Below are 12195 nucleotides of genomic sequence, written 5' to 3' on the forward strand. Positions count from 1 at the left end.
CATTGCCATCCCTACCGGCGAGCATCATTCTGAAAATCAAGGGCAGGTTATGGGTGGTTGCAGCTCAGTTTGCTGGGGTGGGGTTGTTGGGAAAAAAAGAGAGGAAGAAGTTATCTGGGGATGGGGTGAGGGTGAGGGTGAGGTTGTTTGGGTGGTGGCTTAGCTTGCTGGTTATCAGTTTCGTAGTGATGGGGTCAGTGGTGGTGGTGGTGGAATGGAAGAGGGCACAAACCGACACCCCAAGGATCGAAGAATTGAAGCACAGAACTTAGTGTCACACTTTGGAGGCGCGATTCGGTGGTGTCGTCGTGGTGGAAGTCTCTCCGGCGAGCTCAACGACGAGGCGAGAGGAATGAAACGGGTGTGGTTCAACGGCAGTGGAAGGCAAAACAGAAAAGAGGATTTCATGGTGTCTCGGCATCGGGGTTTTCAGGTTGTTGAGTTTGGCTGGGATGGAGGTGAGTTCTTGGGGCTGTTGAAGGAAGGTACATGTGGTGGTGATTTGGAGACCGGGGGAAAGGGGATGACTTTGACTAATTTGGAGGAGGTCACGACACTTTCTCTTTGAGCACTTTTCTCTGTTTATCATGGAAAATTATATCTTCATCTTATTCATTCTAATCCTTGGTTGTATAGGATTTGGACTGTAAAAGTGAGTTTTCTTATTGATTCTATGGGTTTTTTTTTTAGGAGTACAAAAAAATGGTTCAATCAGTGTGAAGATTGGTTTTCTATGAGGAAAAATGTAAGATTTCTCAACCTCCTTCAGGATTTTCAGACTGAAGGATGAAGAGTTTTCTAAAGGTGAAAATGAGTGTGGAAAAATGGGTTGCGGTGATGGTGTTGTGGTGCGGGGGTTGTTGGTTCTAGATTTTGTGTTGAAAGAAGTTGTGTTTCTGGAATTTTGTTGAAGAAGTTTGTGTTTCTGGATTTTATTTTTGATTCCACGTTTGTGTTTCTTTATCAGTAATGATATATACACACCTCCTTATTTATACACTTCATTTCCACATATTTTTATTTTTATCTCTCTTCTCTTATCATCTATCACATCTTATATTTTCTCTCTCTCTTACTTTTTCTTTTTTTCCTATCTCTATAATCCTCCATCTCTTTCCATCTCATTTTGAGGTGTGAACAAATAATTATTGGTTTCTGTATTGTGTTGAAGGAGGTTGTATTTCTGGATCTGGTTGGAAGAGGCATGTGTTTGTGACGAATTATTTCCGTCACTAAATTTTCTTTTTCAGAATTAATGAATTTAATAATTGTGTTTTAAAAAAATGCACTGTTAACGAGTTTCGTTTAGTCAACTGATGGAACTTAATGGAAGGGCCTCAATAGATCATTCTGGAATAAGGAGGGATGTTGACCGCACATTTTAACCACAAGGGGTGCAGACCGCACATTTATAAAACATCAGGGACCCAAACTGGAATTAAGCATATTGTTTTCTATTTTAAACTGACACACCAACGACTTATTACCTTAAACTTTTATTACCAAAAAAATGAGATAATTTATTAAATAAAACCTTTTGGTTGTTCGAAAAGAAAATGTAGAGTAGAGTGGTTATGACAGTTAAGAATGGCCCAAGACATCAATGCTCTTCTCTCTTTGATGATTTATTGGATTTTTATTTTTATTTTTATGATATGCAAATGTTAGTGGTTAGATGTTAGTAACTACAAATGCTCATCCTCAAGATTCGAACCCTAGACCTCCATCTCTAATATATGTTTCTACACTTAGCTCAACCAAGTGAGATACTCCTCCCACCCCATGTTTTATTGGAAGTGATAACTGATAAGCCACCCTATTGGCTCAATAAACTAATGATTAACAACTTCTCATATCTAATCCTCCTTATTTTGACAGCCAAACATACCTTTAATAAAAAAAACCAATTGCAAAGATTTTTCAGAGGAATAGGGCCAATTTTACAGGGGACGATTCGATTCCATTGTCTTCTTCTAAAGGGTGTACTTTTTTTCTAGTTTTGAAATTTATAACCTGTTTCATGCCATGGAAATCAAAACAGGTACAAAGGAAAATTAATAGACACAGGCTTGCAGTATCTATTTCTAGCTATTTGTTGATCATTGAAGTGAAGTAAATATAGTTTCTTCTCCACTCCTTTCCACTTATTGAGGATACAAAATCCTAAACATGTACCATCATCAACATCCCAATTTTAACCATTTGAGCCACTTCCTATTATAACCCGTTCTTGACATGGCTTTGACTCGTCTTCTGCAAGATGGTGAGTTTAATGGTGAGTTTAATGAACAAGCCTCCACATTAACACTGCTATCCTGCAACACCACAAAGCTGAACATTAAAATGCAATAAGGTGGAGTGGAAATGTGTCTACATACACATACAGAAAGAAAAACCAATGTGTGATAGTGCATCCATGTCTGGATACATTGAGTAAAACCACCGTGGAAATTAAGCACATGGAAAGTCGATCCATTCCACCGTAATTTTGACTCAGTTTTTCACCGTGTATCTAAACATGCACTTAATTTTTGTGGACCACTAAAATTACCTGTGTCATAAGAGGATCCTGATTCTCTCTTGAAGGGCAAGATCCTAGCTTTTCAGCTACTAAAGAAGTGGAAGAACTAGACCTCGAGGTGTTTCCCAAGTCCATGTGTATGTTCAGCTGAACCATTAAAAGCAAAAACTTTTTATAGTTTTAGTGCAGTTTCTGCTTATAAAACTAAGACCTATGTAACCAAAAAGTATATTGGGGGGGGGGGGGGTAATGTTAAATTATAATCAACAATCACAAATGTGGCTGCAATTTTTGGTGCTTGAGAAAAATTCAACTACAACTACATTTTGTTTCCTAATTTTTCACATTCTTAAGGATCATAATGTAAATGTAACTGAATTGATCATAATTTAAAACACCATACTATTTTACTTTTACCTTAATTACTCTATTTTCTAGCAGTGCTATACGATCCAGCAAGTGCCTTTGTGTTGAGCCTCTTCAAGTGAATAGGACAAGCTCTTGCATTGTTCATCGGGTTCTGAACATTTGTCAACAGCAACATGTACAGCAGAATGCCCTGCTATGGAACAGTTTTTCTCTTCCAGAAACAGAAGCTGTATTATCAGGAATGATCAATGTATCAATTGGAAACATAGACAAAAGTGAAAATCTGAAGAAAATCTTAATTTACCACACGTTCGAGGCGATCCAATCTCTGAAGAATCGACAAGGGTGGATTAAGCTCTTCTCTTGCATTTGTGTTCATCATTTCTAATTACTAATCAAACAAATTATATGTACACATGCAAATGATGCAACTGATTGCAATCAGAAAAAAAATGGTTATAAGAAATGCAGAATGTGAAAACATTCACTATAGGAGGACAAAAGAGGAAGAGAACATCAAACGGCATGTATGTAGCAGTGCCTAAAGTTCACCATTTGGCGAATATTTTGTTGGATTTTAAAGGCATATGGAGTGAATTGTAGCTGTAACCTTCCCATACCCTTTATTTTGTCAGCATTCACATGCATTAATTCAAAGATTTTCACAAGGAGTGGCTGTGGAATGACTGTGTATGGGTTGACTTTAAGTACGTGTCAGAGATCTTGCAAGATCATTATATTAAATAGTGCAAATAGTTATATAGTGTGAAAGCTACTCTTGATTTCCTTACTGTGTTCACATACATTCCAAAGTATGGAAGAAGAATGGGTGACTCCGTGACTATATTATGATTATTCTTAGCTGTATCTTCTAAAGCATGGCTACTTCGTTTTTCTGAGCCGGATATTTTTGAGGTATGAGGTACATACGCTATTTTTTTATTTTTTTTAGATAGATGTCATCCATAAGAGACAACTTTGTTTGAGCCGGCAATATCGATATCTTGGTTGGGCTCTCAATAGAAAAAAAAAATTACATTCATAAAACTTGTTTTTTGAAAGTCATTCATAAGACTTGAGTACATGTATATGTTTGAATACGTAACTGACAAATATGTATGAAAACCACTTATGAATAAAACCATTTTTCATTTAAAAATAGTTTTTTCTTTCTATTTCTCTCCATTTTCATTTGCCTTCTCACTCAATCACACTCAATTAACGAGTTTGAAAATGATCGGTGAACATATAAATAGTATCAAACACCCAATACCTTCAATTTGGAATTTTGTGGCGGTTTTTTACCACTTCAAACTGTATTGTTGGATGTCAAATATTCACCAATAATTGCTATGACAAGTTTCTTGCTTCATTTATTTCTTTTCCTAAATTGTTTTCGCACCCAAGAATATTGGGCTGAGAGGCCCATTAAGCCGGAGCAAGCTCAACCTTTTTTAGTGTACAAAAACTACTTGAGAGCGGTTGGTATTGGGCCTGATACAGCTTCAATACCATTTTGGTTTAGCTAGTGTTGTGTCATTCAAAGCATATCACCATCATATTTTTTTTTCACTCTATTTTCACATCCATTTTCTATATCTCTCCTGTCTCATTTAATCATATCACCATCATATCTTTCTCTTCTTCTTGTACCACGGCCACGCTATTTCCACTTAAGTGTGAATGAAATTTTATACATATTAATTAGTGTTCTTTACCCGTGCGTTGCACGGCGATTAATTTTATTATAAAGATAAATCAGTAGTAACGTGTTTTTATCTTAGTTTAGACTCTTTTCAGTAAGTATATATAAAAGATATGGAACAGAACATATTTTACAAACATGTAGATGAATTGACCACAGTAAATATATTTATTTGATGAGGTTGTAGATACCTCACATGGACTATACTTGAATAGTAATAACAACCACGTTTTTAAGTAATACATTACATGGAAATTGAAATAAGATAAAAATAACAATGACAGCAACATGAAAAACTTCATAACCGAGCTTGTTGTCAATCAAACATATTTGTCCTATTGAACCTAGAAAGGAAGGAAAAATTATTAGTGTAATAATCAGTAACTAATACAAATATAAAATATGTATAATTTGAAATTGTAAGCTAACCTTATAGAAACGTCATTACACCTTCAAATTAGATGACCAATAATTTGCTTGATATCTTTTTATGCTGTAAAACAATAAAGAGAATAACTATATCAGTTTTTCTATTTCTACCATTTAAATTGAAAAAAACCTTGATAAATAAACACTTACATGTCAAATATTATCAAAGACTTCTTGATACACTACGTTGCGTGTAGTGTTAGTTACAACTCCTTCGTCATCTATGATGAGCATCTTCAACCCTTTTCTAGATTTAACTCTAGAAAGTGCAACATATAACTGCCCGTGAGTAAAGACAGACCTTGGCAAATACAGTCCAACATGAGATAAAGATTGTCCCTAACTTTTGTTTATAGTCATTGCAAAACATAGAGCAACAGGGAATTGTCTGCGCTGGAATTTGAATGGAATGTCAGAATTAGATGGAGTTAAGCTCATCCTTGGAATAAATGTTGTTTCACCCATATTGTTTCCATTCAAAACAGTAGCAACAATTATATATTTAGTCAAAGCATTGACTATCATTCGAGTGCCATTACACAACCCTGCAGCTTGGTCTATGTTTTGAATGAGCATGATAGGGACACCAGCTTTTAGTTTAATTGCATGGTTTGGAATTCCAGAGCATTTGAAATCATTTAAGAATTCAGATGTAAACCATTATGCATTGACACCCGAATCTTCGTCTGACTTGCACGGAGTATCACAACTCAAATATTCTATTTCATCACCAGGAATCATTGCTAACATAAAGTTGTTGATTTTCTCTACACATTCAAGGGTTGGTGCAAGGATCGCTCTTTCTTGAAAGAATGAATTTTTTTGCAAATTATGTGCAAGTTTTGGATATGCAAAATTAACTAATTCAAGCAACGGTTCCTTACACTGTTCAATAAGAAGATCTGGAGGAATCTCAATAAGTGTTTCTTCCTCATCAATCGTTTTAACTGTACCATCTCCCACTTGAAGCAACCAATCTGCAAACTCTTTTACAGGCAGGAAGGTCATTGCCGCTCTAAATTGATTAATAATTTTTTGATCAACACATAGTTTCTTGACACGGTACGATTTCTCAAACTTTGATGGTAAACTATTTCCAACTTCAATCTTGAATAAAAAGGTTTTGTTGATCAAATTCAAAATTTTGGTCAGGATTGTTAAAGGATCAGAACCCTGCAATTGTGGGAAAAAAACATATAAATATGGTTAATAAGTTATATATAAATGATAAAATTGATGATACGATATTGGGTTAATTCATACAGTAGTTTCAAGCAGATCTGAGCATGATTTGTTTAGCAGCGCAGTAGCCTCCTGATAAAAAATGACAAAGGTAGCAGTGTCTTTTGAATCCATCACCCGAAGTTGTAGTCTGAATTTGTGAGCCGGAGAAACAACGTGACGATTACATGGCTCACAGAAATACATACCGTCGGCAGGATATACCTTCTTGCTACACTTGCACGCAGGGTAGTACCAATCCATACCCTCTGCAATATACTTAACAGTACCAAGAACAACACAATAGGACTTCTGAAAAATTAAAATCAATAATTTTAGAATGTGTGATATATGTTGCATTTAAATAGTGTAGGCAGGCTAAAGAAATTGATTGTATGAATTTCAATTCATACACATGGTATATGTATTCAAATTTGAACTCTGAATCACATTAACACCATTTAAAATGCCTGAAATAATTCAATCAATCATGAATTCTAAAGGGGCTTACTCAATAAAATGACTACCACTTTACAAACATTTTTAATGACGTAAAAGTCATATATAGATTAGTTTTTTGGTTCATAGCAAAGAAAGTATCAATGATTGGTTTTATTAGACCCTAAATCTCATAAACTTTAACGTGGTTTATTTTCTGCAGTTGGCATCAGTGATTCGTTTTTAATGCAGTTCATGATTTATTTTCTGAAGTCAAATACAGGTTATAAATTTAAAGTGATATACCTTAAGACTTAATAATTTTTTAATCGGTAAAGATTTTGAAATTCTAAAATTTCATGAACCCTCTGAAAATACAGTGGGTGGTTATTGCAGGAATTGATTCCATGGAAAAATTAAGTCTAAAAATAAAAACATATGAACCCATATACATACCTCTGCAAGATCTTTTAGTTGCTCAATGGTTTTTCCATCATTCTGCTTTAGAAAATCATCTTCGGGGTAGATTTCTTTGCAGAATCTTGCAGAGGACTAATGACATGCACCGTATTATCATGTGATTCCAAAAACCTAGAAGATAGACGATTAAATAATTTGATATCAATAAAAAAATGAGAGTAATTTAAACAACAGAACTGAACTCACCGAGTTCGGAGGGGAGCAGCTTCTTCTATGAGAGGATTAAAAAGAACCTTTGTAGCTTCATAAACATTTTGGAGACTTGTCTTACCTGTAAAATAAAAATTATGAATGTTTTCAAAAAATTTGTCACTGCACTTTAATTATTTGACACCAGATGCAACTTTAAAATACCTTTGAAGGGCTTTACTTTGACACAACTCAAAACAACAACGACATTGGTTGCATCAGCAGATCCAAGGTAACCAACGACCTTATCAACATACTTTCCAAAAAAGGCGCATTCAACCCGAGCCCTATTAAGACGAATGAGAAATTATAAAACCATAAAAACTTAAAAATTAAAGATGTACAAAATTTGAAATAAGGTATGAAATTTGGGTGTACCCGTCTTGGTCAAGTTCAATAGTAATTCTTTTCTGCTTCCCACCATCTCTTTCGAATTCTTGTTCAGCACTTGCACCAGTGAGAATTCCAATGACATCTGCAAAATCATAGCATCATTAATCCAAATCTCTGAATAGTAATTTAAAAATCAAAAGGCCGAAAAAGAGTATATACCTATAAGAAAAGACGTATCAAGATTCTTGAACATTATATCAGATATCGGCACAAAATTGTACGGGCTTAAATCGATGGCCTTGTTGGGAACCAAGCGCACAGATGTATGAATATCAAAGTTGATCTTGAATGGATGCCCGGTTGGTCGGAAATCACGTCCGCTTTCACCAACGCCAAAGAACGAAATCTGATATACACGACCCTCACTTAGCAAAGATTGGAATCGGTATATCAGAGTCTTCCTAACGATCGCATGAATCTTACAACCTTGAAATTCATTAAAATGAGAACATAAGCGATTTATAGTTTAAGCAAAAAAGGACGTAAAACATGATGTTTATGTGAAAAGTGATTTACCTTTTCATCCATAAGGATTATGTCCATGGAAAATGGAAGCTTGGATCAATATAAGCTAGGGCTAAGCCACAAATGGTTTACCTTAGCTACGATAGACCAATTTTCTTTAGAGGCATCAATGGTGGCAAGATCGTTGATTGCCATTCGAACAAAGTATATTTCAAAGCTAATAGTTGGTGGGAGAAAAGGATGAAGTTTAAGAATATAATGAGGTGATTTATATAGGAATTGGAGAATTAGGGTTACTGGTATATTCATCTTAAAAAAGGAAAAAAAAAAAAAGGCAACGCACGGATGGTATTTGTCTAGCAGCGAATTCTGATTCTTTTTGTAATAGTCCAGTTGTTGACTATACAGCGCGTAATCAATGTTAATAAGAAACACGCTCATTCTGATGAGCTATTAAAGGAAAATCTGATTCAAACCATTAATTGTGTTATCATATTAATTTCTTTCAAGTATTAATCACATTATTTACATTACTTCCCCTCTAGTATTGCTGACCCTGTCCGTGAATTGCTCATGAGAATTTTCACACATAAAATTGCTTGACTTTTTTGAAAATTGATCGATGAGTATAATGGTTTGAATGCAAAAAGAAATTTGCAGAATGGAGTCATTTATTAACACTGTTGATTAATATTTTCCAAAACTAATTATTATATTTTCAAAAACTAAATTTCCTTATCCATGACAACCAATAATTTGAATTTTTTTGAATGAAATTAATTAGGGGTTATAAAACAATTAAAACTAAATTATCATTCAAATGACTTTGATTAATGGGCCTCCATAAAAAAAAACTGAAATTAATATGGGCTTATACTATTTTGGTCCAAATAAATCAGAAGGTGACACTTGTCCGGCAAAGAGGGGGGTGGTTTAGAATAATTTTTGGAGTGCCAAGTCATGGAGGTGGGGCTCACAACCTTCCTCTTTTCTAAAGTATATAGATAGATGATCATCAAATCCTTTATTTTGTACATTACTGCACCAAATCAATGTATGATCAGTTTGCATCAAATGAATTGAAATTCAAGCGCGTGGATATACTAATACAACTATTCAATAATGGTTTCTGTCTTTCTGAGATTTCAAATCTAGCTTCATTCGGTTTTGGGACCTTGATTTGAAATTGAATCGAAGCTAATTTTGGGATATTAACTGATTCTTGCAAATTCACATAATCAAAATTTTGGTCCTATGGGGTTGATTCAGTTCCATCTGAATTTTCATTTGAAGATCAGAAAAGAAGAATGAATTCAGCCATTATTTTCCACCTTGATGAAATTTTTGGTTCACATCTGGAATCAATGGCCGTAAAACAATAAATATGATTTGGTCAATGCCTTCAATTATATAACATAAAATGAAAACCATTTAATTATTATAGTAGTAGGCGGTGTAAAAGTTTGAAGGAAATATAGCAACCTGAATTAATTCAACCATTTTTGAAACGCTGAATTGACGGAAATTGTAGGCTTAATCCTCAAATTAGTCCCTGTCTTTGTCTCGTCGTCTGATCTAAGTCCCTCACCGGAAAAATTTGTGCAAAAGGTCCTCATCAATGCAAAACGTATGGAGTCAGTCCTCGCCGGAGCCCGGAGCCCGGAGCTCCGGCGAGTGATGAAATGGCATGATGACTGTATTAATGAGTCCTACGTGGACTTAAAAAAAATAAAAAATTACACATTTGAAAAGTAAATTAATTAAAAACCCAAAATTATTATTTAACCTAATTTCCCAAATAATTAGGTAGATGGAAAACATGAAAGTTCATCTCCTCCTCCAGCCGTTCTCCTCCTTTCTTCTTCTCAAAACCTAATTTCTCAATTCCATAAATTCATCTCCTCCTCCTTCATCTTCTTACTCTTCTTCTTCATTATCATCAAAGGACCCATGAAAACCCCACCAACACCTGCAACCCCCACCCCCAACCAAAACCCCATGAAAACCTGCAACTGAAACCCCAACGCCACCACCATCTACAACCGATCTGGCTCGATCTGGCTGGTTTTGGGTTCTGGTACGACTTGGTTCGCTTCGGTTTGGGCTTGGGTGGTTGTTGTGGCTTGTTTGTTGTTGACATGGGTTCAAGAGGTCGTTCTGGGTGCGGATCTGAGTTCGAGTTCATGGGAGAAGGAGAAGGAGAAGAGGGTGAGGAAGAACAGAGGCAGCACAAAATATCCAAGCAAAGATTGATTTTTTTAGATGGGACCTTCTTCTCCTAGATGTGACTGTGTTTCCATTTCACATTTTCCCATTTCTGGGTCAGATTGAGTTCTATAAAGTTTTTTTTTTGTATTTAGATATGGTTTTGAAATGAAATTTGGCTTTGGAATGAATTATGGTTTTGATTTCAGTTCTGTAAATGTGTTCTTTTGGTTTACAGATTTGGTTTCACATCTAGTTTCAATTTTGATTCATTTTAATGAGGGTTCAATTCAAGATTCTTTTCATCAAGAGAAATTATGATTTGAGGTTCTTGCTTTTGGCTCATTGGCTACGGATGGGGTTTATGGGTTTGTTTCTGGAGTTTGGTTTGGAGACATGAAGAAGTTGGGTTTGGGGTGAGATTCAGAAAGGTTACTGGGTAAGAGAGTGTTGGTTGAGGAAGATTTTTTTCTGGGTTGGAGATCATGAAGGGAAGAATATTGATGATCCTCATGAATCTTTTTTGTTTTGTTTATTTAGGATTAATAATTCTGAAATTAGAAATTAAGGATTTTTTAATTAAGAGTAAAATACACTCACCCCCCTTAAGGTTTGCAAGAATGACACTCCACCCCATTGTTTTCTAAAATCTACACTCCACCCCATTTTTTATAAAGGCAAAATTTAGTGACGAAAACAAATTTGTCACTAATAAAAAATAATTACTAATTAGTTAAAATTTAAATAAATTAAATGCATATACACTATCATACATTAATTTATGAAAATAATTTTACTGAATTAAATTTAAAAAAATCATCCACTCTGCCTGTTAAGTCCACGTCTCATCTATCTCCAAATCATATTTCTCACCACAAACGGTCACCACCAAACCTTTGCTCACTTTAACACGACGACAACCATCCCAGAATGTGAAACCCCATGGCACCACCATGCCTCAAAGTTTTGTTGCGACCTGAACCCCATAACATGAATCGCACATCCCCAAAGCCACTTGTTCAACTACTTGTTGTGAACTTCACCCCTTTAAGTTGTGAGCGAACACTTTGTTGGTTTAAGATGTTGTTGGATTTTGTTAAAAACGGTGCTCCACCGCATCGTTGGGTTCTAATAACCTCCGATCCACTTCATATTTCTTAATTTTGTTTCTTTATTTTCTTCACCACCCATTTGTGTTGCTTTTTGGAACGGGAGGCAGCAGTGGAAAATTTTCCGCAATGGGCGAAAGCCTGACGGAACAATGTCGCGTGGAGGTAGAGGGCCTACGGGTCGTGAACTTCTTTTCCAGGAGAAGAAGCAATGACGGTATCCGGGGAATAAGCATCGACTAACTCTGTGCCAGGAGCCGCAGTAAGACAGAGGATGCAAGCGTTATCCGGATACAATCCAATTTTAAAAATTGGAGGTATAAATAGATTATTTTGATTAAAATTGAATTATTACCAAATATGAAAACACAAGCATGTTTCACTATGTTCGAGATTTGGTTTGTCAACCGGTCATGTGTGCTATTGCAGAATTTGCATTGTGAATTTACGGAGGAAGAACGCGATTGAGAGAATGAGGAGGACTGTGATGTTTTCATTTTTATATTTATTGGATTATATTGAAAATATTTTTTGAAATTATTGATTAACAATTTAAATAATAACTAATTATTAATGAAGAATATTTTTCGTCACTAAATTTGCCTCTATATAAAATGGGGTGGGGTGTAGATTTTAGATAAGAATGGGGTGGAGTGTTATTCTAACAAAAC

At 35.2% G+C, this 12195-nt stretch overlaps 1 long non-coding RNA gene and 1 pseudogene across 2 annotated transcripts; both read right to left on the reverse strand.

Moving 5' to 3' along the window:
- Positions 1-1616: 1616 nt before the first annotated feature.
- On the reverse strand, positions 1617-3505 carry LOC130713802 (uncharacterized). 2 transcript variants are annotated; one of them, XR_009011037.1, is made up of 4 exons: positions 3195-3505; positions 2939-3117; positions 2552-2668; positions 1617-2315 (listed from the first exon to the last, which is right to left on the reverse strand). It is a non-coding gene; the product is annotated as an uncharacterized LOC130713802 (long non-coding RNA). The 2 variants fall into 2 exon arrangements; XR_009011038.1 differs by having other exon boundaries at positions 2939-3101; positions 3195-3504.
- Positions 3506-5177: 1672 nt separating this feature from the next.
- On the reverse strand, positions 5178-5681 carry LOC130712481 (uncharacterized; annotated as a pseudogene).
- Positions 5682-12195: the final 6514 nt, after the last annotated feature.

This window comes from Lotus japonicus, chromosome 4, assembly GCF_012489685.1.
Source record: "Lotus japonicus ecotype B-129 chromosome 4, LjGifu_v1.2".
In the NCBI taxonomy this organism is placed as follows: domain Eukaryota; kingdom Viridiplantae; phylum Streptophyta; class Magnoliopsida; order Fabales; family Fabaceae; genus Lotus; species Lotus japonicus.